This window comes from Melospiza melodia, chromosome 11 (assembly GCF_035770615.1).
Source record: "Melospiza melodia melodia isolate bMelMel2 chromosome 11, bMelMel2.pri, whole genome shotgun sequence".
In the NCBI taxonomy this organism is placed as follows: domain Eukaryota; kingdom Metazoa; phylum Chordata; class Aves; order Passeriformes; family Passerellidae; genus Melospiza; species Melospiza melodia.
The window spans coordinates 25535662-25552929 of NC_086204.1; the positions used below are offsets into that span (position 1 = coordinate 25535662).

General features: G+C 38.7%; 1 long non-coding RNA gene across 2 annotated transcripts; it reads right to left on the reverse strand.

Moving 5' to 3' along the window:
• Positions 1-3272: 3272 nt before the first annotated feature.
• Positions 3273-15089, reverse strand: LOC134423236 (uncharacterized). 2 transcript variants are annotated; one of them, XR_010029033.1, is made up of 3 exons: positions 14942-15089; positions 10943-11105; positions 3273-5795 (listed from the first exon to the last, which is right to left on the reverse strand). It is a non-coding gene; the product is annotated as an uncharacterized LOC134423236 (long non-coding RNA). The 2 variants fall into 2 exon arrangements; XR_010029032.1 differs by having other exon boundaries at positions 14673-15089.
• Positions 15090-17268: the final 2179 nt, after the last annotated feature.

Consider the following 17268-nt stretch of genomic DNA (forward strand, 5'->3'; position numbering starts at 1 on the left):
TGTCTTCTGATGCTTAAGGAACTCTTACATTTTCAAGTATTTATTAGAATATTTAAACCAAATATCTAAGAGCTAAAGACATCTCAGTTGTTTTGGGTGTTCTGTTACAGTACTCAAGTGAGACCAGAAAGCTTGTTAGAGCACTTCAATGGAAACACAGACATTTCCACTAACAATTGCTCTTATAAACTCCACAAAAATCAGACAGATTTCAGAAAAGGCAAAATAAAGAGATTAAAGCAACTTACAGAGTTTCCTCTGGATGTATCAAGCTAATTGCAAATCCTGTGGCCTGGTATTTTCATTTCCATAGTCACGATTAAAGGCACAGTGATTTTGATGTCATGTAAAGAGGGATTAAATAAATTTCCCATATGAAATTAGAGCCTCCTTTTCAAGTTGTGTGATATTTTTGCAGGCAACATGTCTTACTGCCTAATGAAAGCCAAAACCTGAATGTACTGCAGGAAGAGTCACACATGCTGCAGAAATGGAGATGTGCTGTTTGACTCCAATGACACACAAAAATATAAATATATTTAAGTTATTATTGTCTATTTAATAGACGTATGAACTACAAATAAAAATACAGACTCATATCCTAGTGCATTCCAAGAAAGGATCTACACCTTATCTTTGTTTTTACAGGTCTCATCCCAGCAATCAGCTGTGAAAACTTGCCTAAGTACTCTCAGTATGATTAAAGCTGCTCCTTTGTTAAACAGTTAAACAAGTTCAAACTAGGGACAGAGATTCCTATTCAGGAAAATAGTGAAGAACTTAAATAAAATTAAACATATCTTAGCATTACTTTGTGAATCAAATCTTAAGCAGGTGACACTTCCAAAAAGACTGTAACAAGGCTACCCCAATGCAAAGGCATATTAATATCAGGAGGCATCAGTAGGATTATAATTTCAAAATTTTGTAGGTGTGACATCTGGAAAAACTATTTCTGTTCAAAGTTAGCTTGACTGTCTGCACAAAAATTTCAGACCAGTGGCATTTAAAATTTGTAAAGGAAAATATATTCTTAATGTTAAGTAATAAAGACAGAATACAATAAAAAGTTTTTTCATGAAACTGTGAAACAAATCATTAGGTTTTGGATTAGTTCATGGAGGTGCTTGTCACATCTTATTAGATGTTTTTACTAGATCTGTTTTATTATTAGATCTGTTGGTAGGTCAGGCCTTTATTATATGTTGCAGTGCCTGTTTAGAACCTCACCCATAGCTGCAACAAATCAATGTATACAATATAGCATCAGTGCAGCATTGTATTATCGATCTGCAACACTATTACAAATATGAATATCGATTTTGCTATAGTCCATGGGTCAATATTTTTGATGTATTAATTTGTTTCACAGTTCTACTGTTACTTTTCTCATCTATTAAGGCAGGCAAGAATGTTTCATAATATTAAAAAAAAAATCCATTGAGCTGGAAGGCCTATCTAGAGAAAATCTCTGTCTTATTTTCTCTCCCCTGGTAATTTTCTATTATTGGAAGAACAAGAAGGAAACTTAATACCAATTTAAATTTATTTTCCCTGGCAAAACAAAGTAAGAAATAGGCACAGCATGAACAATAAGTTACCTGTGTTCTGTCAGTTTGTGCTGTCTGTGGAGAATAGGCTGGCACACAAAATTTGAAATGGTGACTGCATTCCTCTTCTGAACAAATCCATATCCCCCTCCAGGAGGGAACTTGGGTGAGCCCTGGCTGGGTCAGTATTTTCCCTGGGTGCACAGAAAGTCTGAAGGCTACATTTTCCAAGAGAAATGGGGAGAGAGGCTCTGAGAGGGGCCTCAACACACACTGTCTGCAGTCGAGAGCTGGGGGTCAACCCACATCCCACATCCTGGGAGCAGCAGCAGGAACAGATTCCTCATTCCACACCAAGGTCGGAGGCAATGTGTTCCTGAACAAGGCTGGTTTGGGCATGCAGCATGGAGAACAGACCTGGTCCTGAATCCTATAGTTAGACAAGGATGCATAGAGCAGCTTCAGCTGAGTGGGTATGGTGGGTGGGCTTTCTTATTGAGCTGAAGAAATAGGGCAAGATTTTGACAGGGATTATTTATTTTCATGCAGAATACATAATCTGCCCTATCAGTTAGATGGAATTATTACCCACTCACAACAACCTTTACAGCTAGAATGGTATTACTCATTCTCCTTAACAGAAACCTAGCACTGTGGTTTTGGTGGCACACTGAAAAGTTATTTTGATCTTCGTTGGGTTTCAGATGGCAATGCATTATCTCCTTCCTAATCTTGGATTACAGTCCATACTGAAATAAAATAAAATAAAATAAAGAGATTAAAAGTTTAATTGGATTTATTTGTAAATGCTGGTTGTGGCCTTCCCATAATGAGTCAGTTTTTTCCCTACAAGTCATGCTAAGTTAGCAAATTATCTATTTTCCCTTGCAAACGCTGCATTATATACAAGAATAAAATATTGCTTTTTAAACAGGAGTGGATGTTATCACTTCAAATGTGCTTATATGTACTTCCTGTGCTGAGCTCCAGCCCAGCAATAACAATACCACAATGACCAGAATGTATAATCTATAATGTGGCCCTGTGTAAATCAAGCCCCCACTGAGCAGTCACACACATCCTGCAGGATACCACTGCCATCCCCGATTGCTTCCGCCGAGCCCTGCATCTGCAGCAGGATTTCTGAGCCAGCCTCCACTGGCTCCTAACTCACAACAACGCAAGGCACCTCCTCCCAGGAAGGTTCAGACATAGAACTGAAGCAGGTTTTGGTCATGATTGCTTAAATGGGTGTCCTGCAGGACACCACTGCCATCCTCGACTGCTTCCAGTGGGCACCCTGCATCTGCAGCAGGATTTCTGAGCCAGCCTCAACTGGCTCCTAACTCACAACAATGCAAGGCACCTCCTCACAGGAAGGTTCAGACATAAACCTGAAGCAGGTTTTGGTCATGATTGCTTCAATGGGAAACCAGAAAATCAGGCTTAGGGGAAAAACAGTTTTGATCTTTTGAAAATACTTATGGGATTTCCAATAAAAGCAGAAAATTGTTGCAAATACTGCAAGGGAGAGTGTTCGGGATTTCAACTCAGTTGTAAATTGCTAAAATAATGCATACCTGGGGTTTCCACATTGTGGAGATTTAGATGTATGATCTTAGATATGTTATTCATTCCCTCCAGAATAGAGCATCATTTTTTCTCTCTGAAAAGTAAGCATTTTGGAAAGAATTTTGCAAAGTCAAAGAAAAAGCAAAGTCCAAACCAAACCAGAAATATGTCAATTTAATTGCAAGGCACATTGCAGCCACAAACTTAGAACAATCTTTCAGGAATACTCTGACAATGTCATTGTTATGATTCAGTTAGTTCAAGCTAACTCAGAAATTAAATCTACTTGACCTGTTCATGACTTTATATTTTATGTTAGTTCTCAGGTTAGATTCTGACTTTTTCTAACAGATGTTGAAACCAATACAAAGTTTCAAAATACTGTAAACCACTTTTACATATAATTTATAGATATGATCCTTAAAAACAAAATAGGTGGCCATTGTGTTATTTGACAACTTTTATAACTGTACTCAATAAGTTTCTAAACCTCATTCTACTTTGTAACTGGGGGACAAACCATCTTTCCTGGGTATACATAATTTCCACTGAGTCCCTTACTAGCCAGAAGAATTTTAATATGTTTTAAAATAATAATGTAGCAATTTAGAGGAAATATTATGCAAACCCTGTTATTTTTTTCTTTCTGATACAGGCCTAGCAAAGAGAGATTCTAGCTGGAGGCAGGTCAATGCTTGTCTGAATGGTATTTTAAGGTATCCCTTTTTCTTGCTGCTTTGGGTACAAAAATATGTAAAGAATAAATGATTCAAACTTAATTTATCCACTGCAGAAGCTGATAGGGAGTATTTCCTGTGCTAGCAAAAATACCTGGATTGCAGAGGCCACTGAGGGGAGCAGGGCAGATGTGCAAGAAGCACCATGTGGCCAAGGGTAGCTGAAGAACTGACCCACACCTTCTGAGGGCATGGCCAAATCCTGCTGCACTTCTGGGACATCAAAATCAGTGCAGTCATCCAGACCCCTGCAAACAACTTTTCCCTGCAAGTTTTATTGTCTTTTCTGTACTGGACACATGACATCTTACATTCCTTGTTACTGCCTTGTACCTTCTCTAGTCTGATCTTTTCTAGAAAGATGCTCAGAAACTTGAGCATCTGTGCAGGTCCCTCTGTAAGCACTTCATACCCTTTGGAATTAATTATCAGCTGTAGATTAGCATAGGACAGGGAGCCTGGATATCCCTGGCTCTAGAAAAACTCAGGAAATTCGGGTCTGACGTGCCATAGCCTGTCCAGGGTAAGTAGAAGCTGTCTTGGCTGAAGTTGTGGATGAACTATTCTGCTTGTCAGGATTCAGGCTGGTTCCTGCTGAAGTGACCAGATAAAAACATGAGACACATGCCAGTGTTGGCACAGGTAACCCTGCTAGGAAATAGACAGCTCTTCATCAGCCTGACTGCTAAACCCTGAGCTGTCTCTTCATTTCTGTGCAGGATTTGGGACAGTCTCAGGTGTGTGGATGCTGCTCTCGCTCAGCAGACAGACCCACCTTAGTTCTCACAAAAAAAGAGCTTCAAACCTGTGATATTTGGCTTATGAAATGATTATTAATTCTTTCACGATGCAGATACTTTAGTCTGTTACAAAAAGCAGACAGAATCATCAAATTACTTTTGCCTTATTTGTTGCAAACTTCTTAGCTGTGGCACCACCTTGTGGACATTGCTATGTGGAGTGAGAACTCCACTGGGAGCAACAAAAGCAAGAAAACCAGGCATTTTGGAAAAACAGCTGTGGTCACACATGCTTTGCTAAAAGAGAGTAAAATAACTGCATTTTCAAAACTATTCCTCAAAATCCACCTACGAAATAAAATATAAAATAAATATCATCATTAACGTGCTCAGTTGTCTTTGCAGCTTTTACCAACTCCTCTGCCTGCCAGCCAAGAGGAGAGGCAGCCTTCAGAATTACTTTTGTACCTGCCCAATTGACTGAGCAGCAGCATCCACAGCCCAGTTCTGTTCTTGCTGTACATGCAGACATGACTTTTACACCTATCCCAAGCAACAAGACTTGCAAAGTCAAAATCATAATACTGAATGCTTGGAGAAAACCTTGGGTCCCACTCCATAAATGTAAACTGAACAGTGAGATGGGTGTCCAAGCTAAGCCAAAAGAAAAACAATCTCTGACAAAGATAAACTGGGGGATCTTTTAAATGCTTGCTGGAACACAAGCCAAACAAAAATAAATTTGAATTCTGCTCTCTTGGCCATTAGATTCTCAGAACCATTTGCAGCTGAGGTAACAGGGGGTTCCTGTTATGAACTCTCTTATCAGCTATGGCAAAGCAGGAAAGCACAGGGGAGTCAGGATTTCTAACACAGATCTCCAAGCTGAGTGCAGCACACATTCTCTCTGGGTGTGTCTGTCTGAGTAAACTTGGGCAGCATGAAATAAAACACTGAATTGCACTTTCCATTTCTCTCTCTTCAATAACCTACAACCTGGCAACCTGGTGCTTGCAGTGGCATAAAGTGCAGGAGGAGATGAAGACTTGGAGCAATCTCAGACTTGCTAAAATGAAATACTGAGCACAGCAGCCAGGGAAGCCAACTCACGTCCAGTGGAGCTCATCCCTCACTCTAGAAGAGACCCTACTTTTGTTGCAGCTGGTGTCCTTCCTCTGCAAACAGCAGCATTGTACCTGTTTTATGAAAGAACAGAGAGTAAAATGTCATCTTTTTTTTTCTTTATTATAAAATTAAAACATCTTCTAAAATATGATAATGACAGCACTACTTTTACAATTCAGATATTTTTAAAATGGTTTTTTAGAAAGGAATTTTTATTTTTTCTGTTCTTCATCTCAAAAAGATGAAAGAGTTTATGCTGGTAATTTTTTTTTCCTCTGGCATATTCGTACAGTAAGCATTAAAGTTATTTTATTTTTTGTGCTTGGAAATTCCTCAGTATAAGTGCAGTGTTTTGAAAAAATATAGGGCTTTCAAACTCATGGTGATTATTTTCAGAGATCAACTATTGTTTTCAATTCAACTTAAATATTTGTTTTGGAAAAAAATCAGGCATTTGCTACCCCTTACTCACACTGAGTGCAGAGATTCTCTTTCTCCTTAGGCACCATTACTGTAATTTTGTTCCCTGTTGCAATTAGTTGCATAATGCATCCTCATTAATGGCTCTGGATGTATCTGCATGGAAGTTTTCATCCACAAAATTGCAGAAGCAGTTACTGTAAACATGGGGTGAGTGACACAGAAAAGACTGAACCAAGTTTATTCTTATACACAACTCCGTTTTTAAAAAGATCTTCTTTCTTTTTTTTTTTTTTGAGCATGTGAAAATATCACATTTGTGTCCATCACATTCAGCTTATTTGCTTTCAGAAAAGAAGCTAAGAAACTGTGAGGCAAAAATAACCTTAAATCTCCAAAATGCTACTTTTTCCACAGACTTGGAACTCCCTTGAATATTTTACTTATCTCTTTCCTAAAAGCCAACAAAATAGCATGGCACTAGATTAAAATAATTTTCTTTCCATTTCTGCTAGAACTGATTTCTTGCTGAATTAGCATATCAACTCCAAAACCAATTTCCACATCATCAGTGACCTTATGCCATTTTATGTATTACAGCAGCAAGAGAGAAATGGTTTCAGAGGGCTGTAACAGTTTAAAATTATTCAGTATAAATCCACTCATTGAACTGGTACATGCAGGAGACAAAGCCCTGAAATTATGTTGCTAACCTGTATGGCCTAAAGTCAGATTTCTGCATTTTTAAAGGCTGCAGCAACTGACACAGAGCTGTGGTGGGTATTATCAGAAAATGGGATGGAATAGGCAGGAATCTGTTCAGGCTGGAAAATCCTGGGGGAGAGAGAATGAATGAGGAAGCAGCAGCACCCCCAGGATGAGATCATGGGGGACACAACCCTCTGTGGGAACAAAGGGACAAGTGGAAAAAGGGACCCAAACCTACACATGAACATTTCAGGGGGTCCTTTATTAAGAGGAGAATTTTCCAGGCGAAATTCAGTAATCTGCAAAAAAGGATGGATAAACTCAGACTCTTCAGGCCCAAATGCAGAGCCAGCTTGGTCTGCACAAAAACCAAGCGCACAGCTCCCTAGCAATCAAAAGACAAGGTAATATTATTATGTTATTTAATACTTTTTACAGGGAATGAAGGTTGCATAAGCCTCTATGCTTATTAGACATTAGATTTAATTTCCTGTATTACTGAGAAATGGGTGACTTGGAGCTCAGCCAGCTCGGATAGATATAATAGGTTACACATTTATAAAAGGAAACCAGTACAAGTAGGAACTGCTGCTAGAGGTGTCAATTTAAAGTAATATTCTCCCCCCATCCCACACAGGACAGAGGAGACTGAATCAGAGATGTGCTGTAAAAGTATTAAATCAGGGGAGAGTGGTGCAGAGACAGCAACCAATGACTAAGTACCTTTGACCTTCATGTGTTATTTTCTTCTAAAGTCTTAATTTTGTGGCTCCACAATGGGCTCATCCCTAGCAAAATCTGATGTCCCATAATAATTATTATATTAGGTGTTATTTATACATTTATGCCTTGGTCTGTCAGACCCAATGTAACTCCATATATTGATAATAAAGAAACAAGTTATTTACTTATTGTTTCACTTGCTAAAGTGCAAAACCAAAATGAAATTAAATGCTTTATAATCTATTTATTTCCTAATTACTTGTGCAATGTTGCTTAATTTCTTGTTTTCCAGTGTGCTTTCCTTTTTCCTTAAGAGGCAATATAAAAGACAAATAATTTTCAAAAGAAGGAGGATCTGGGAATTCTCCGTACTGCAAGTTAGCTCCTTGGCATTTTCATAAAGAAAAACCACAGGTGAATCTTTCTACCACTATTCAGATAATTAAAATAAAATTATCTTTGCTTTTCAGCATAAATCTTATTTCAACATAAGTATTTCTAAACTATGAAAGTCCTTTTTGAATTTCATCTTCCTTCTTATTCTGGAGATACTGTAAGAACAGTTACAAACTAAGTGTCATAGAATATGCAATGTAATTATATATTTTGATTTTACCTTGCTCAAATTAGGATATTTTAAACTCCTTGAGACATGGTATGTACATGGTACATACATACCATGAATTTATTCGGTTTGATATATCACTGAAGTAATATGTCAAAATGTAATTTGTTAATATCAGTACTAAAAAGGAAAGAAAGTGTGGAACAAACAAGCAAATAAATTCTGCACTGTAAAGCACCAAGTATTAATTTCTAGAGTAAAATATATGTTAAGATTGTACAGAGCAAGATTAAACTAAAATAAACACGTTCAGCCAGGGAGAGGTTGTTAGCATCTGCAGTCCAGCTGAAGTGAGAGAACATCATGGGTATTCAGTGTCATTAAGACCCAAGTAATTTCTATTTTGTATTTTCAAGTGAAATATCACTCTGATGAGACATTCAGAGTACTTAGCAGCTCCCATTATGCCTTTTCTGGGCCTCAGCCATCTGGATGAATTTCTGGGGTCACAGCCTTTGCTCTCCTTAGGATTCCTCCACAGCTGAGTTGCTGCTAAAACACTGACAAGGCACAAGCAAACTGCCTCAAACATTCCCAAATATTCTGGAAGCATCTGCAGGGATCACTCAGCCCAAGCCCAGCCCGAAGCTGGCTCACCCAGGGCAGGGTGCTCGGGACCTTGCTCAGCTGAGTTTGGAATTTCTTCAATGATGTCAACCTCAAACCTCCCTGGGAGCACAGGACAGATGCTCCCCTTGTCCACCCTCATGGCTCTTCCCTGCTCTCCAAGTCCTTCCTGCTGTGGGGAGCCCAGAACTGGGCACAGCACTCCCACTGAAGCCTCACCAGGGCTGGACACAGGGTATTGATCACCTCCTGTGATTTCCTAGCAATGCTCTTCCTCATGCAGCCCAGGGTGCTGCTGGGCCTCGCTGCCAATATAGATGTTTACAGATGTAACAGAATTTTAAGGACATGATGAGTTATGTATTTCCAGGGTCTGGTCTATATCAAGGAAATACAAACTATATTATTTTGCTAATACATGTTTTATGTCAGTATCAGGGATTGTATTTATGTTCTCATTACATGATTTCCTAAATAAGTGGCCCATTAAAACCATTGTTTGGGATGATTACACAGTGCTTTGTAAAAACATCTGTAAAAACAGATTTCTAAAGGTAACTCTGAAAATCTCTAAATGCAGACCAGGGTATGTCCACAGGAATGAAGGAATCTTGGAAACTGCAACTCTAGAAGACAGGAATTCTCAATTTCATTCTGTTGTTAGTGTTAAGATCTAAAGATAGCAGATTAATTAGTATTCTATTTAACTCACAGATAACCTTTTGTAGCAGTAACATCCAGCTTATAAACTTCCACAGTTTCCAAAAGCACTCCACACTGTTTCAGAAGCCAAAAATCCAGTTCTCCCTAATGTATTCCTGAGAACCTTCCACTTCCTCTGCAGCTGCCACAGTGTAACTGTGGACAATACACTTATGTATTGACAACACACAAATTTTCTGTGGAAAAAGGTCCATAGACTTTCCAGTGGGTCCTCAGGCAGCCTAAAGCAATGAGATGGTCTATCAGATTTGTTTGTCTTGGCAAGGAAGACAGCAACCTTGTTCTTGAAAAATCTACATTTAGTTCCCCATCTATAAACAATTTTCATCAGTTCTTCCATCTGCAGTATAAGTCTTTGTTTGGCAAACAATTTGCAATGTTTCTTGTTATACATGTCAAATTGTTTCTGTTCTGCATGAGCTATAATGACTTAAAGGACCAAAGTTCCATGTGGTGGAAGGAGTTTGTTCCCTCTGAATCCAGGGGTACCTTTACTGCCCTGGCTGGTCCATGATTTCTTTGCATTTCTTACAGTCTGTGGCTGCAGAAAACAGGAATAAAATTCCTTCTCATTAGTGACATAGCAGTGTATGAGCCAACACACAGTCTAGCTAATGTCCTTTTACCTTCTGGAATAGTTTAAAGCAGGATGCAAAATATTCTTGCAAAAATATACAAAGTCCTTTCCATCCACTTTCCTGTAAAGCCATGCCAAAAGCCCTGGGAAAGCCTTTTGACTCCAGCCTACATGTTCAAAAGAAATCTGGGAGACTGGCAAAAACCCACAATATAATTAGGACAATGCTGGGACCCAGATTAACATTATGGAAAGCAAACACCTTTCATACCATTCCCAGCTCTCACATATCCATGCTTGAGGGAGATTAAAATTCAGATTCTCGTGAGCAGAATAGCTCTTCCCAAAACAACACTAGATTGGCCCAGGTGGCCACAACCTGCACAATTTTTCATGGACTGATTTTCAAACTGCCTCATGGCAGCCTCAGTCTCAGAGATGTTGAATATCTTTCTCAGCTTTTTCCAATGCAGACCAGATGTTCTATTGTGATAATTCTCTCATGGGCCTTTTCCATTTTGACTCTCCATCAGCTAGGGATCCAAAGAGACATTACTTGAAAAACAGGAACCATAAAAGAGCCAGGAACTTATAAATTAAAACATAAACATTAATTTGTTTTCCAAAATACAGATGTCTTTTGTCAGTTCAAGCCTTGATCTCTCCACCAGTTAAAGGCAGCAGTTGTTCTGTGGAGGCATGCACTGGAAATTAGCCAACGGGCATTAACTTTTGGTTCTGATTGAACTGAGGAAAATTTGAAACAGAAACACAGAATTAAAAGTTGTGATAGCAATTATTGCCTGATAACATTTTAAAACTGCTCATGACAATACCAGAAGTGTCCTGCCATAAGGAACTGTAAATCACGGAACCTTTTTGGACGAGGCTCAGGAGAGATTTGGGGTGTCCTTGGTGACAGCAGGGGTCTGTCCTTCTCCTCTCCTGGCTGACACAGGGACCAGGATCCATCCCTGGGGAAGGGGATCCTGTGGTGGTGACAATGGGATCACAGCAATCACAGCTCTGGACAAAGGACTGGTTTGGAAGAGGAAGGGACACAAGACAGAGACAGCTTTAAAGGAACGATTTTATACATCACAAACACAAGTGCTCAAGGTTCAACTGCAGGGATTTAGTTTTGTATTGGCATAACACATCAAGCCTTGTTTTCAAATGGCCCCACTTGATATATCAGTATTATTACATCTCTTAACATTTTCATCTCAATAAAATTTGGAGCATATTTAAAATAGCAGAAAGGCTACAGGCAACCAAAGAAAACATCTATAAAAATGTGCATAATAAAGAGATAAGGACAAAAAATTACTTTCTTTTTTTAACATGACCTACATGTGAACTAATTTTTTATCTTTAAAAAGTAGCAATTCACAAGTCACACCTCTTCATTCCCTTTGAAATCAATTTTATACACCTACACAATTCTCCTGACAGTGGATTACTGCAGGTTTACACTCAAACTTTGAGTTTCCAGTTCTGCTGTATTCTCTTGAAAACCATCTATGAGAGATAAATACTACTGTGCAACTTTTAGCAAGGAACCCTCTGCAACTGAACATTTTATTGTACCTAAGCAGGGAAGGTACAACAAATTGCTCTTGATGAAATCAGTTCCCTTCCTTCTCATATGGGCATAAACAAACACCTGTAATTTATAACACAATCCAATCCAATAAGTATCACTGAATGATACCCTTTTCTTCTACTCCTTCAGACCCTTTGCTTTTACCAATAATTACTTTTTTTAGAGCTTTCTGCTCAGAATAAGGCAATAGTCTGTCCTTTACACCAAGACTTGTCTTTTGTCTGTACTACAATGCACTCACCTGGTGGAGCAGGGATTGAGCAGCCCTTATTCCCTCCCTCAACACTGCTGGAATAAATCCTTGTTTTCCAACACCCTTTCATGACAAACTTTATATCTTCATTTTCTTTCCCTAGGCTGCAGCTCCTCTAGATTTCCCACCACACTAATATCAGTCTGTACTCCTCCTGCTGAACTGTTCTTGCTTTATTATTTAAGTGCAGGGAATTCTAAGTAGCTGTTCCCACTTCATCTGCTCTTCCCTTGAGGGGTCAACCAGCATCTGCTGTTCTCTGTCTGCCCTGGAAGAAACAACTTCCACAGAAAGGAGCTGCAGAGATCCTTTCATGGATTCATTTCACACTGAGAAAGATTTTGATTTCGATTGCACATGCTGGTTCCAGCAGAATTTGCTCTCAGGCAAAAATTGTAGTCCTGTATATTGCTAAAGTTTTAATATTCTCTCCTTTAAGGAGAAGACTTTGGAATATACATTTTTCTCAAAGGTTTTGCACTGGTTCAGACAATTCATCAAACATGCCTTTCATCAAAAATGTAGAATTCTGTTCCAAAAGACTATGAGAAGCAAAAGGAGTCAGATATTTCTGTGAATTTTTTAGTAATATACTGATAACGTGCATTTATAGTTGTACCTGTTAGCTTATTAAGGAAGGTGATTTTTTCAGATCTATATATGTTATATATGAACCATGTATGAAATTCCCAGACTACAGAATGATTCAAATCTAATTATTTCAATATGAAAGAAACAGTTATTTTAAACTTAACTGTGAAACAGCAGATGTACACTTACTTCTAAGGATAATTTTAAATAGAAAAATGCATTGTAATTGGTATTAAAAGTGAAGATTCATCCAGACTGCTGTTGGTAAGGACTAAGAAATTATTTACTGGCTTTGCAATGACCAAATTCTGAACTTCTGCCTCTGTTAATCCCCTTGCTCAGTCAGACACCCACGTGTAGGAACAGCAAACCCCTCTCCTGCTGCCATCAAAGGGGCTGCAGTGACACCCTGTTCCCATGCCAGAATCTTCTTTACTCTCAGCATCCCTTCCAAATAAACCACTCCAACAGGACATTCCCTGGATGCATCACCTTCACAGGAAAGAAGTGGCCACAGTTTCAGTGGGAGGTGTTTTAGTTGGAGGCACTTCTTCCAACCTTTCCCTAGATGTCGCCACAATTTCTGGCTCCTTCATTACAGCCTTAATTACGACACAGAAAACTATCACGAAGGTTACTACTTTCTGCATATGAAAGAAACAGAAACTATCATAGAGCAACCCAATTTCTTCAGAGCAACAAAAAGACATTGTAATTATATGTATTATTCTATTTAATAGAATATATCTAATATATCCTACCAAGGTCACACTGAAACCTGAAATTAGCTTTTATCACAGGCTTGTTTTCACACTCTTTACTTCCTCCTAAGTGTGTTGACTCACTGAGTCTGGAGCTGCTGACCTCATCCACTACTTTGTGCTGAAACAAACAATCTCCTTAAGGATATTTCCAAAGTTTCCAGATTCAGTTTTCATGCATACTTTGTTATTCTTTCTCTCTTAACAAATTTTTTTCAAAGGATGTTCTTCTGCCCTTATATGATTTTGCCACTTAAAGACTCATTTGTACTATCCAAGTACTACAGGACTCTATTTGGGGAATTCAAGGCAGGGTTCAGGTTTGTGTTTTAGCTGATTTGGACTTAAAACAGGCTTCTGAGGGCACCATCCTTAGTTCCACCCCAGTGTTGATATCTCTCTGCAATTCTCAATTTCTTCCTGTGGAAATAGTCTTTGGAAAGCACATGCTGATTTCTACACATGAATGAAGTTTCCATATTTTCTAGAAACATGAAGACTCTCCAATTTGTTGCAAAAACTACCAAAATATCTCCATATTTTCTAAGTATTTCAAATTTCAGCTGTGCTGAAGTAGTCATTGATTGGTTGTCCACAAGATGGGGCTTCTACAACAGAGATCTTTATATCCAAATTTAAGATCCTGATGTAAAACCTATGCATGGCACCACAGCTGACAGGAACACACTTTGAAATTTTGGCACAGGAATGGTCCTCACTGCATTCTTCATTTCTCACGTAAAAACAACATTTCCTCAGGAAATCAAAACAGCAGCGAGTGATTTTATCTTGTCCTTAACCCTTGCACATTGCTGGGGTACAGCTTGTAAGCCAGAGGCAAAATGCTCCATTGCAATCACCCTGAGTCTTGCAGAGATTCTGTGCACTCCCCATGTCTAAAGGAGAGTTTGTGGAGCAGCACACCGACCAAAACACCAAATGGTGTGCCTGTGGCTTTTGAGCCATTTTCTAAGCCAATATGCAGCCTCCAGAATTTCTGAAGCAGCCTGCAAGTCCACTGCTAAGATGATAAAGCCTCCAAATAAAAGTTAAAGTAGCTCCACAGAGTGTGCAATTTTTGTAAACTTAACTGAAAGAGGGAACAGTTTGCTGTCACAAAAACTGACTGTAGGTATGCACTTCACAATAAAGGAAAAGAAAAATAATTTATTCTTAGACACAAAAACTTCAAAACATTATAAAAAATAAAAAAAGAATGGACTTACAGTACCTTTAGCTGTCTTGTTTCACTGTGATGTTTGCTTAAACAGTATGTTCTGCTAAAAAAAGCCTTTTTCCTCTTTTGTCATGTAAATAAACAAGCAAGGTTTTCACGTCTTATAGGAATCTCCACACACCCAAAATCAGAACAGACTAAGGAATTGTACAATTACCTTTTGGTATTCCTTCTCATACTGTCAGATGTTTAATTTATGATAACTTCTGTTTTCTGCATGATATAGTTGTTTTCTAGAATTTTTTTCAGGAAGCACAGTAGTGTTTGAGCATGCAAAAGCAAATACTGGTACAAATTTCCAGCCTGTCTCTCCAAGAGGAGGCTGTACAAACACAGACTAATCAAAAAGCAAAACTAAATGTTAAGAAGAAACCTTTCTGGCCAGAGGATAAAGTGAATTTCCCAAGGGCAGTCATTCACAACCACCTGATACTTTTAGTACAAAATCTTCAATGGTTCCTTCTCACATCCCTTCTGGTCAGTCTCCAGTACGTTGTCTGCTGCAATCCAGCTAAGCTGTCACAGAGCAGAGCTTCAACAGGAAATGCAGAATTGTATCCTTCAGAATAATCACCTGCAGAAGCATAAAATAAGAAAATGTGAGTAGGCAGGAATTACACAGAGAAGGACAGGAAGTGACAGGAGCTACAAACTGCAGGCAATGATGTGTTGGGAAAAGGAAGGACACTAAATTTGATCAATGGCATTTTTGTACACACTAAATAATATTCCTTTATTAAACACTGAGGTTTTAATTGGATCACTCTGTGCAGCTTGGGGTGCCATGCTCACTGGAAAAGTGGACCAAAGGAGGAGGCTGCAGGACAGTGAAACATCTCAGAGAATAACAAATCATGATCCATAAGGAAAAACTGAAACAAAGCACTGTAACAGTTTCCAGATATCTAAAATTGCTTTAACAATACAAACAGAATACATAATAAAGAGTTTGGCCTACAGCAATCTTAGGAAATTTTGTGATGCAGCAAGGGATTAGAACACAGTGCCTGTAGCCATCACTCAGTATCCAGGAAAGAGTTTAAACTGTTTTCTGTCAAGGAATGACAAAGACTTAGGTGATCTTGGACTTGGGCAGAGTTGCCAACCAGAGTTGACAGGTCACACTCCCTAGGTTCTCATGAATCTGTTCAAGTGTCATTTTATCACTCTGATATTGCAGAAGACCTACAGTTACCTACATGAAGAAAACAGAGATTTTAGGCTACAGGAAGAATGGTGAAAATGAGAAAAACAGGAAGAGTATGGAGAAGGCGAACAAGAGGTGTTTTAAATTTTGCAGCAGAATGCATCAACTCGGTCTCAAAAAATTACAAGCACTTTGGACACCACCTTACTGTTGCAGAGAACTGGAGGAACAAGAAGTCAAACAAACTGGCTTCTGGTTATCTGTGGATAGAGTTCACTCCTTGCAAATTCAGGAAATGCTCAAATACAGCAAAAGGGGAAGCTCCAATTCAAATTTAAAATTGAAATTTAAAACATTGATTTCTGGGTATTGACTAACCACCACCTGTTGAAAGCCAGCCCAACACTTGTGTCCCAAAGCCTGTCAGGAGGACAGCTGAATGTCACACATGCTGAATGTGACACCTCAGCATGTCACACTCTGCTCAAGCACATCAGTTTTCCTGCAGGAATTGTGATTTCTTAGTGCTCTGCTATTGGCAACGTCCCCACCCATCCCATTTACCCAATTTTTTACCTACTGACATCTTTTCTCCTGGCATTTTCTGAGGATATAAGGAAGAGTGAGAATCAAAATAACACAGCAGCAAAGCATCTGCTGCAAATCACCTGAGAGAAACAAAACATCATAAAGCAGCCAGGAACCTTTTGGGGTTATCTCCATCTAATCTACTGCAACTAAAACCATTCCTGAGACATGTGACCTAATCTGCCTTTCAAAGCCTTCAGCAAATGAGATTCCCAGATAATCATTTTCACTGCCAAACAACATTTTCAGTTTGAAATTATTTCCTAAGATCGACTTTAAATCCCCAAGTCCATCACTTTTTGGCCTAGACCCACTGAACATAAAGCAAAACTGATTCCTGCTGTCTGCAGAGAAAAAATTTTATATATTTGAAAGATCATTACCATTTTTCCCAACACCTTCCTTTTCTTCAGACTAAACAACCCCAATTCTTTCAATCTTCCCCCTTAGATCATGTTTTATAGGTCTCTGATCATTCTTGAAGTTGAGACTATGGCAACATGTGGTACAGGGAGAAAAAGAAAAATTGATTCCTACACAAAATTCCCCAGGAAGCTGGGTGACAGAGGGTTTGTTTGAAGAAGTTACTTTTGTATGATGACTGTCTGCTTTGTTGCTTGGGTGTTTTAGTCCCAAAATACATGTTTTTTCTGTTCTTTGTGGCTCACAGTGCAGGTGCCCCAGTGCACAGAATAGGCAGGCATTACATTCCTCACTGAAAAAAACATTTTGGACCTGGGGAAAACTGTTATTATGGAAGGCAAGTTATTCTTGCCAGTCATGGAATACTTCTCCTTACCAAGATGGTATCTGGGATAAATTGATATAAGTGGCATATTTGTGATACTAGGATAATTCAGGCAGAAGTTTAAGTAATTTTTAGAAACATGAGTAAAATCCTGCATCACAAAGTACATTTCAGGGAAATATATTAGTTCCATAATTGCTTTCTAGTGATGCATTCACTCTGTCTCAGAAAGCAATATGCAGTTGTAACATACACTGAGAAACGTCTACA